Source organism: Thermobia domestica, chromosome 14, assembly GCF_964235325.1.
Source record: "Thermobia domestica chromosome 14, izTheDome1.hap1.1, whole genome shotgun sequence".
In the NCBI taxonomy this organism is placed as follows: Eukaryota; Metazoa; Arthropoda; class Insecta; order Zygentoma; family Lepismatidae; genus Thermobia; species Thermobia domestica.
This window is the reverse complement of record NC_137467.1, coordinates 124,162,701-124,173,573: the sequence shown is the minus strand read 5'-3', so window position 1 is coordinate 124,173,573 and position 10,873 is coordinate 124,162,701.

Genomic DNA, 10,873 nt, shown 5'->3' with positions numbered 1-10,873 from the left:
GTCACGAATATCACGAAATCAGAAAACGGTCATTAAAGTCACGAAAAAGTCACGAAATTTAGCTTTGGGGTCACGATTTTTTTAACTGGGCAAATGTAAGCACAGATTGAAAAATTTTGTTCTATAAAACGTCAAAATTCACCATCAAAAATGTCTATGGCCGGCTTTAGACGCTACCAAATCGCAAGAAAAGTACGTATCTATAGCATGGATGAAAATTCGGCCTAATTCGCACCCAAATTTGCTCTTGAAAATGTTAGGAAATCTTATGATTTGGTAAAGAAAAGGTCACGAAAAAGTAACGAAATTTCATTTTGGAATTTTAGTAGACACCCTGTACCTACATTGAAATATTAATAACTCGATCACACCAGCTCGTATCAATGTGATTGTTTGCAGTTAGCTCCCTCACAATACGTTCTTTAAATTATGTTCTTATGTCTTTTTAGATAAAGTAAGTATATGTGGCAATTGGAATAAATTGCTGGAAAAGTATTTTTTTTTTTTAATATAATGTTCAACATAGTTATTAATAAACAGCCGCTAACACTGCAACAAAATATTTCAATAAAACTTTTAGTTTGTTCTATTAGCTTTAAAATGATATATATATTAATAGGTTTATAGGAATGGGAACGATGTCGAGAGAGAGTTTTTACCAAGTGACTATTGGTGAGGGAAAGTCGTCCTGCCGGACCGCCTAGGCGCGCGCCATGCCGCGACTTTGACTCTGTCTACCTTCATGCGTCAGTGTCAGTGGGAGATCTATGAAGTTTGTAGGTGCTTTTTTTCTAAAAGGTTTTGGGTTTATAATTTGAAATGTAGGCATATTTTAATATGCCGTTAGTATTCTAATTTGTTTTCCTTAACTAGAGTGTAACATTTTATTTCCTTGCTTCTAATCAATTCAGATTTTTAAAAATAAATTGATCCGATCAGTGTTCAAGTGCAAGGCATGCATTGAAATATTTAATCACTACATGATTATTCACAGTCAATTTAAAAAAAATCTATAAAATATGTTACATAAGATGCCTGGGTAAAAACCCAAATGCGTTTCATTTCAAAAACTAAGCTTCAGTTTAAAATGTATAACTCTTTATAACGTTTTGTGATTATATCATTTTTAATCATTTCCAAGCTTGTAATATTACTATTTATTTTTATCAATATCACTTAAAGTAATTAATAAGAACATAGAAAGTAATGTTCCTATTTTTTTTTAAAAAAAAAAACTTCCATTTTCATACCATTTTGATTAATGAAACAACTCAGTATATTGTTCCAGGCTACCTCAGCAACATTATATATATATATATATATATATATATATATATATATATATATATATATATATATATATATAAACAAAGAATAATTTTGATTTCATTTGTGTAATTTGTGGATAAAGAAAAGACGATGTGCTTAAAAATTTGCGGAGAAAGAGTATTAAGAAAGTGCAAATTTTGAGAATACAATTAATTCAGGGGGACAAAAGTCTTATTCCAGAAAAGCGATATTTTTACATCACAAGTTACAAAAAATGAACTTTCAAGTGAGTCTCAGAAAGTTGAAAGTAGGTGCGTGTTATAAATCACACTCTCTATTTGCTGTAAGACTAAGAACATTTCTGTCACCCATATAATATAGACAAGCCTTGCTTTAAACATACATCAATTATATGGTTCAAAAGAATTCATAAACATAGTTCACCAATGGGTGTGCGAGCATCTTACGATGAAGCTACAATCTACCTAACTTCGATCATTAACGCGGGTCTAGGTCAAAACCCCCACAGCCAAAACCCCCAGACTCAAGAAATGTCAAAACGCCCACACGATCGGTCATAACCCCCACACAAATGGACAAATCTCCCAAACGCACGAACGGTCAAAACCCCCACAGCCAAAACCCCCACACTCAAGAAATGTCAAAACGCGCACACAATCGGTCATAACCCCCACACAAATGGACAAAACAGCCACACATAGCAATGTCATAATCCCCACATAAATGGACAAAACTCCCACAAAATCGGACAAATCCCCCACACTCTGAAATGATCGTCATTTCGCGTCTTTGTTGCGGCTCTTTATGACGCCCAAGAAGAATAGTTGCAACACCAGTTTAAGTGGAATAAAAGATGTTATTAAAAAGTAAAAGGGCAATACATGAGTATAGGGGTTTTGTCAATTTGTGTGGCAGTTGTGACTATTTCTGCATGTGAGAGTTTTGTCTATTTGTGTGGGGGTTTTGTCCATTTATGTGGGGATTGTGACCGTTGCTACGTGTGGCTGTTTTGTCCATTTGTGTAGGAGTTATGACCGTTGGAGGTTATGACCGACTACCAGTGTGGGGGTTTTGGCTGTGGGGGTTATGACCGTTCGTGTATTTGGGAGATTTGTCCATTTGTGTGGGGGTTATGAACGATCGTGTGGGTGTTTTGACATTTCTTGAGTGTGGGGGTTTTGGCTGTGGGGGTTTTGACCGTTCGTGCGTTTGGGAGATTTGTCCATTTTGTGTGGGGGTTATGACCGTTTGTGTGGGCGTTTTGACATTCCCTGAGTGTGGGGGTTTTGGCTGTGGGGGTTTGGACCGGTTCCCATTAATAACGCTGGCTCCCCAGCTATTGATTCAGATGGATTTCTCCATGTTTTTGATAATGTTGACATAACTGTGTGAAGTCTTTATAACAAAGGGTACTTTTCGTACTATGGGAGGGATTCATAGTACTCTGGGTCGAAACTCAGATAACAGTTAAGAGAATTTCAACTGAATCTTTTATTAACACAGCAACTATCCGAGAGTACTTATATCCAATGAAAAAGAGAAGTACAGGTCTTTCTTCAATGGTCATTGAAGACTTAAGTGAACTTCAACAAGTAAGATTTCTTACGGACCAATCTTCACAATATCTGTTTCCTCCCAACCTTACATGTTTATTGATTACATTCGCAGCCATGATGGAGTGGACTTATGACTACTATCATGAGAAATTCGTAAAAATGTTCAACCACATATATTGTGGCTATATTTGAAATTGATCAAAGCAGAAAATAAAACCGGTTGTAGTGATTGATGAATTTATTATTTATTATATTATTTGTACTTACGGAAATGTTATTCAAAACTACACTACACTACACTAGGTGTTCACTGAATTGCGACCACCTACCTAACACTTTGTTCATCCACTTTTGCTCAGAGGACGGTCTGAACACGGTTCCTGCAATTCTGGTAGTTGCTGATATGTCTCCACGGGGATCTGACACCATATTGTTGAGCTATCACTTAGAACCCAGGATAGCTCAACAATATATTCCTGATGGCATCTAACAATAAACCCACAGATGTTAGTGCAGGAATCACGGCGCGAAGATCTCGTTCCGTAACATCCCATAAGTGCTCTATAGGATTAAGATCTGGTGACTTGGGGGGCCAGTTCATACTCTGCAGGTCCCTGAAATAATACCTAAGCCAAGCAAGTGCAGTCCTAGCTTGGTAACACCAAGCATTGCCTTCCTGGAAAATGCCGTCTTCGAGTGAGTAGAAGTGTTGTATTATAGCGGTACGTGATTCTCTAACACTTCCGGGTACACAACGGTCGTCTTGCTGTGGTCCATGCACACCAACGGTCCGGTCCATGCCAACAGAAGCATCTCCAAACCATACAGCTGCTCCAATACGTACAGTACGCGCCATGCACGAGGGATCCATAACTTCATGCTGTTGGTGCCACACATAGACGCCCGTCCAAGAGAAGTAGCACAAACTGTGATTTATCAGACCAACACACCATTTCCCAATTATCCACCGTCCAATTAGCGTGTTCTATGCCCGCGCGTAACGAAGTCTGCAATGACGAGTGGTAAGAAATGGGTGACGAGTGTGTATACGCTGTGGAACTGCATGTGTGTCAGTGTACGCCGTATAGTTACGTGGGATATGGCTGTTGCTTATCCACCACGGCACAGCGCCCATATCCCACGCAACGTAATTCTCAAACACTGATGGTTCATTTGGCTACCACAAGCTGTTTGACGCGACGCTCGCATCACGTTTTGAACTAACGTTCATCTCCGGAGTTCCATCTCTCGGAGGCCGTTACTCCATTTTCTTCCCACTCCAGAGGAACGGGCGCATCCGACAAGTATTGCTGTCTGGAATATTGGCGCACCTACTGCTCTGGTACCCACAATCATGCTCTATTAAAATGCGGATAAATCCTCTCCACCTCCCATTATAACAGTATGCTGTCTGTCAACATATAACTTCGAGTGTGTTCTTTCTTTGCAATACTACTAGTCGGGGTGGTCATATAATCAGCTCGGCTGCTGGCCACACTTTCTTGTGTAGAAGGGTGCAATTCTGTGAGCACTCAGTGTACATTGTAAGCACATATGGTACACTCTTGTATAGGTTAGATGGAAAATCAGATATTAAGAGGGTATCCTTAGCGATAACAATAAAATAACGTAAGTTTGGATAGGTAGGGTATGGATGAAGCTTGAATTATAGTCACTTCCACGTGGTAAGTTCTGAAACATGTTAAAAGAATAATTTTGAGAAACAGGGAAGAGTTGCTAGCTAATGATTTCATCTCAGATCAGAATACCAAAAATTACTATTTAAAAGAAGCTTTGTCGGTATTTTAACACAAGAGTGCATTTGTTTGTAACACTGTTATTTTTCAACGGAAATTCTCTAACTTTGGGCAATGTAAATATGCATCTGTAATTTTAAAAACATTTTTGCTATTATTAAACAACTAAAATAAAATAATTCCATGCTATTAGCAGTCAGAAAACAATGTTTAAATTTTGTGTGTTAAAGCAATAATTTGTGTTTTTAGTTATTTTGTCAACTTTAGGCTCTTCGTACGAACTGAAGATAAATTATAGGATTTATAAATATTATCCCTTTCTTAGAATGCGAATACCCAATTTCTCCACACTGTTCAATATTCAACAACTAGGTTCTTTCTACCACCACCCCTAGTGTGCAGTTCTCTGACAAGGGAAAACAGAGAGATTATATATTGAAGTGGAAGATCGTTTATATACCAATCGAAAGCACTAATGATGCCTATTACGAAACTGTAATAAAAATTTTCCGAATGCATATACTGTCCGAGTTATATGAATATGTAGGGTGTCCAGAAAATTCGTTGCCATCCCTATAAATGGCAAACGATGAGACAGACGCCAAAACAGGAAAACACGTGTTTGATTATTTTCAAAGTACAACGTATCAAAGCAAAGAGTGTTGTCCCAGGGCCACCCGCAGGGTTCCAGGCAGGGTCCAACTCAAAAATTACAAATGGTAAGGGGATCAAGTAGCATATCGGACATAAAAGGGAATTGAAAAGCTGTTGGGAAATGAAAGAAGACAAAACAAGTCTCGACTCTCTAAAATTACCCTGTGCAAAAACGCGGCCAGTCAAAATTTCTGCAAAAACGTCATTGTAAAGTCTATGACCACCTCCCTAAAAGACATGAAACGGTAAGACAGATATAAAAAACAGGAAAACACGTGTGACATCATTTCAACAGTACAATGATGGACAGTAAAAATATTTGTCCCAGTGTCCTCCGCAGAGTCCCAGATGGGGTCCTCCTCAAATCTTTCAAATGGCAAAGGAGATCAAATAGCATATCGTTTGAAAGCAGATGGAACAAGTCCGGACGCTCTACGACAACACTGTGCAAACATCTTGCTTTTTAATTCTTCTGTCTGTAGTCAGGTTTTAGTTTGTTTTCACTTTAATTATTGTACTCAACCGAAAGAAAGGAAACGCCCCTAATTAATGTACTCAACTTACAGAAAGGAAACGACTCTACTGTGAGATTCTGTTCTTTGGGGCCCAGTAATGTCTAAATAAATAAAAGAAATATAATAAAATAAAATAAATTAAGAAAAGTATGGAACTGACTAGTTAACATATAATGCACTATAGAGGTACTTTTGCTCGTTGTCTAGATTATCAAGTATAAAATGATTCAAGCAAAAATTTTCTTGCACCAGGAACAGCGAATACGTGCAAGTGTCTCCCAGTGACACCATGTGCTGATTGGAAAATGGAAAACGAATGCGCTCGGATAACCGAAATGAGGATGTACATTTTGACCGGTCCCATTTTGCACAGGGTAATTTTAGAGAGTCTAGACTTATTCCATCTTCTTTCATTTCCCAATTGCTTTCCAACGATATGCTACTTGATCCCCTTACCATTTCTAATTTTTGAGTGGGACCCTGCCTGGGACCCTGTGAGTAACCCTAGGACAACACTTTTTACTTTGATACATTGTACTATTGAAATGATGACAAACGTGTTTTCTTGTTTTTGTATCTGTCTCACCGTTTGCAATTTATATGGGTGCCAAAGGACTTTCTGGACATCCTGTGTATGCGGACTGTCTCAACGACAATAACTCGCACAATATTTGCATTCGGAAATTTTTATTACAATTACGTAATAGGCGTCATTAGTGCTTTCGATTGGTGTATAAACCATCTTCCACTTTGATATATATAATCTCCCTATCTTCCCTTGTGAGTGTCAGGAGAGCTTCTTGCATAGGATTGTTGTTATTGATGGTGGATGATCCTACAACAATTGGCAATGTCGAGAAGAGCGGTTGAGTCTTGATCAATCTCCAGAAGTGTCACAAAGTATATTTGTGCCTGAAGTATGTGTTGTTGCTGTTATGATACGTGTGATGCATCATGTCTTTCTCAGGTGAAACCATCACTACGCATCGTTATAGTCATGAGCTCCAGGGGTGTAGCCAGCAGGTTAATGTAGGGGGGGCCCGTCGTTTTCGAAGGGGGGCCAAGCAAAAAAAATGTGTTGCAACTAGTGTTTTTGAGGCCTGAAAAAAAAAACCGGAAAATTTTGGTTTCCTCTCGGAAAACTAAAAGCACTGCTTTTTAAGATTATTATTATTATTATTATTATTATTATTATTATTATTATTATTATTATTATTATTATTATTATTATTATACTTTTTCTCCATGAATTATATTCCAGATGCTTTTTATTATATTCAACTCAGAACTACTGTCCCGGACCAAATGTTATACCTTTGTGCGTAACTATTTCAGTTAAGCCTTTGTACACAGAACCTATCTACATAAGATTGATTTTCTTTGAAATTGCACTTAATTTCTTAAAGATTTCCTAACAAAAATATGTATTTATTATTCGTGACTAAACGAACATTTATTTTATTAACAGCTATATCTTACTTCCTGTTTTACACCAAGTAGTATTTTTTAAAAAGCGAATGAAATCCAGACTGAAAAATTGAATAAAAACTGTTTTTCACCAAATTTTCCATATGATAAAAAATATGTTTTATAAAACACGAGATAGATCATATAAAAATATAATGTACTGTACTTACAAATTAATTTAATACCAATGTTTTATGGTAGTATTTATAGTACCTTGTTAAAACGTTTGTCATCAAACTGTCAAATATAAATCGCAGTAAATTGTGTAATCTGCTGTCACAAAAAAGTATACCATGCTACTTTCCGATCGGTATAAGGAAGAGATACCATCAGAGGCGTAGCGAGCATTACAAGATTGGGGGAGGGGTGAAACTTGACATTGCCAAGTCTTGATTTTAAAAATTGCCAAGTCTTATTAAAAAATGAAAAGTGTTTTGAAAATCTTAGTCTCACTTGTACCAACCCTGTGGAAATCTATTACAGCCACCTTATTTTCATATTCGTCCCATTCCATGCCTCGTTTGAGATACGAATACGAACAGCCCTTGTTCCACTTTGGAGTGCAATTTTACACCTCAACTCAATATCATTATTACCATGCACGATACACAACTCCTAATTTGACAGCTTATGGCTAGATTAGATAATCCGCGTCATCCAATCCTCACGAGAACCTCTAAAACTATAATCTGTTGTAGAAATGCATTAAAAAACGTAGAATAAGGTAGGCTATATTTACTGCTTGTGATATAGGGACATATAATTTACATAAACATTCAATTGAGGGGTTCAGTGAGAGACTAGGCTAACCTGCACACAAATACCTTCTTAGCTCATCTACTTCATATTTTAAAGGAGCAGTTCGAGTTAAAAACAAGTTTGATGCAATAGAAAGAGAAACAAAAAATAAGAGACCCGTATTTTTTTATATCTTGATAGGCCGTCTCGTTCAGCTTCTACAGGTATTTGTTTTTGATGAATCGTAAATTGTGACGTCATGGGTGGGATACGCGAGAAACTCAATGTGAGTCAGCAACCACTCCCTTGTACGCAGCTGATAAACCTTTAATAGTGCATTGGATTTAATAGATTGTGTTTTGGATTTGTCTTGCTCTGTGTTGAATTCTTGAGGGAAGTTTTTGTTAGTTGTTTTTCCTATAGCATTAGTATAAAAAAGAGTAGAGAGAGAAAGAGCAGTAATTACGTTTGTTGTTGGAAACAGTGTTTCTTCCAGACATGTTTTTAGGGTGGCACTGTCTCCAGGAGCTCTTAGAGATTACCCCGGAGGAGACCAAAATCATACGTCTATAATGTAATAAATATAATAGTACTGTATAAAAATAATGTGCCTCTCCGAATACTAAGTGTCTCCCCCCCCCCCCGGATTTTTTTCTGAAAGAAACACTAGTGTGAAGTAGAAAACACGTGTTACTACAGCGCGTGCTTTGTCTGTGAAGTGAAGTAGAAATGCTTAACACCTGCTGTGTTTTCGGTTGTAATTCTTGTGCAATTGAAGCTGAGGACGTAAAGTATCTTTTCTTACGTTTCTAAGTCGTGAGAAATCACCAGATCGATATAAATTATGGCTCAAGAAAATCAATGGGAAAAAATGTACCAAATAAAATCACTCGTGTTCCAAACATCTTGAAGAGCCTGTCTTCGAGAAGTCAAGTTTACTGAAAGAAAAGTTAATGCCAGTGGCGGATCTAGGCTGGGGCCGGGGGCTTAGGCCCCCCAGTTTTTGAGTGACAAAATTGATTTAAGCTATTATTTAGATATTTTTGAAAGTTTTTAGTAAACATGATATACATATCATAGTCTGGGTTCTGACTCCCCCCTACCTGAGTTTTTACCGTCTAGATCCACTTCTGGCTAATGCCAGGAGAATTATTTACACGCAAACTGAGAAAGAATGCTGTTCCAAGTATATTATTGAAAGGTTTAAAATCCGAGCCATTGAACAAGCACTGATCTATGTCCAGTTACCAACTACAAATATCGTACAAGACGCAATTGATGGTTGTAGTCAAGACCAGGCATTAGAGGGTAATAGAGACAATGTCACTCATGATTCTGAAGTTACTGCTTTAGAAATAAGCTATACAATGTGAATTAGGGAGTGAAATATACCGGCTTGTAGAAGGAATCAGTGACGATGACTGTTCCTCAAGACATTGACCAATCGTTGAATTTCTCTGTATCATGTGACAATGATGATGAAACGGGTGATGAGAGTTGTTCCGCGGACAGCTATGAGAATAAAAGAAATTTAACCGGTGAAGTGTTTTTCGTATTCTGGCAAACTTTACAGATTTATTTCATTTTTGCCTCATATGTTACGCTCCTGTACATACCTTGAAGCACAAAATTATAGGGTCAGCGTTAAAAATTGCAACGAAACGTGAAAATGAACATACTTATGTTTGGGAATCGGAAGAATGATTAAAGAAAAGGTACTTAGGTGTTGCAGCAATCTCGTCCGCTTTCTATTTACATATTGGTTTCGAATTTTTTTTTTTTTTTTTTTTTTTGAAACGCTGAACTCATGCTTAATAGGATACGTTTTATAATATTGTACAGTCCACCATCAGATATCATTTTCTACATGCAGATAATATTTGTAAGTCTTTGCAATCAGTTCTGGGAAAGGAAACCGCACTTAGAACGTGCCACCGCACCTCTCACAAACGAAATGCTTGGCACTGTGTAGTATGTAAGCCTGCTCTCGCTCTTTGCCCACCTATGACGTCATCACAAAAACTTTCTTCCTCTGTTACTCGCTAACGACTGAACGTATCGCGATCAAACAAACACCATTCCTTTTAGAATTTTCAACTCTACAAATGGAAATAAATTGTAAAAAATGCATTTCTAAGTCGAACTGCTCCTTTAAGAAGTTTGCTAAAACGCCGGATCTTGTTGGGTAGAGTGCGGAAAAAGGCTCTGGCAGAAAAGTGGGAGAAAGCCTGAGAGAATGTCTTTGTAGAATGATTTATTACCAAAATGAATAATGTATGTAGTTAGAGAAGATGAAAATGCACTATAATTCATATTATAATATGAGATTTATTATCGATGAAAAACAGGGTGCGAAATCCTTGAGAAACAGGGGAATTCCCCCCACTGAATATTTTTGGACAAAATTCCCTCACTAAATCCTTGCTGGGGGGTATAATACACTGAAATAATGTCAGAAGTTTCCAAAGTAATTCATATGTAATGAACGTGTATTTCATATTTAATTATTAGATGAACTAGTGATCAGCGGTATACTAGTAATTCCTAACTTTGTATAATTTACTACTTCTGGATGCCCAAATACGTGAACTTTCTATATCGAAACTTTGAAGCATAAAAGTGCGCAAAGTTTTTAAACTTCAGTCCTCGTCTCCTCCCACTTCGATTTCATGATTTCGCACTCTGATGAAATATATTAAATACTGGCAGAAAAAAATACTAATATATAACCTCCTTTTTAGTCGCCCCTCCAACCACGCGCCCGAGGCACGTGCCTCGCTTCCTCCCCCATAGCTGCGACCCTGTGGGCTACATAAGTAACATACAGCGGTATATGTAATGCTTTGACTTAAGAAAGAAAGAATTGCAATTTTTGTTTTACTTTCGAAAGAAGCAA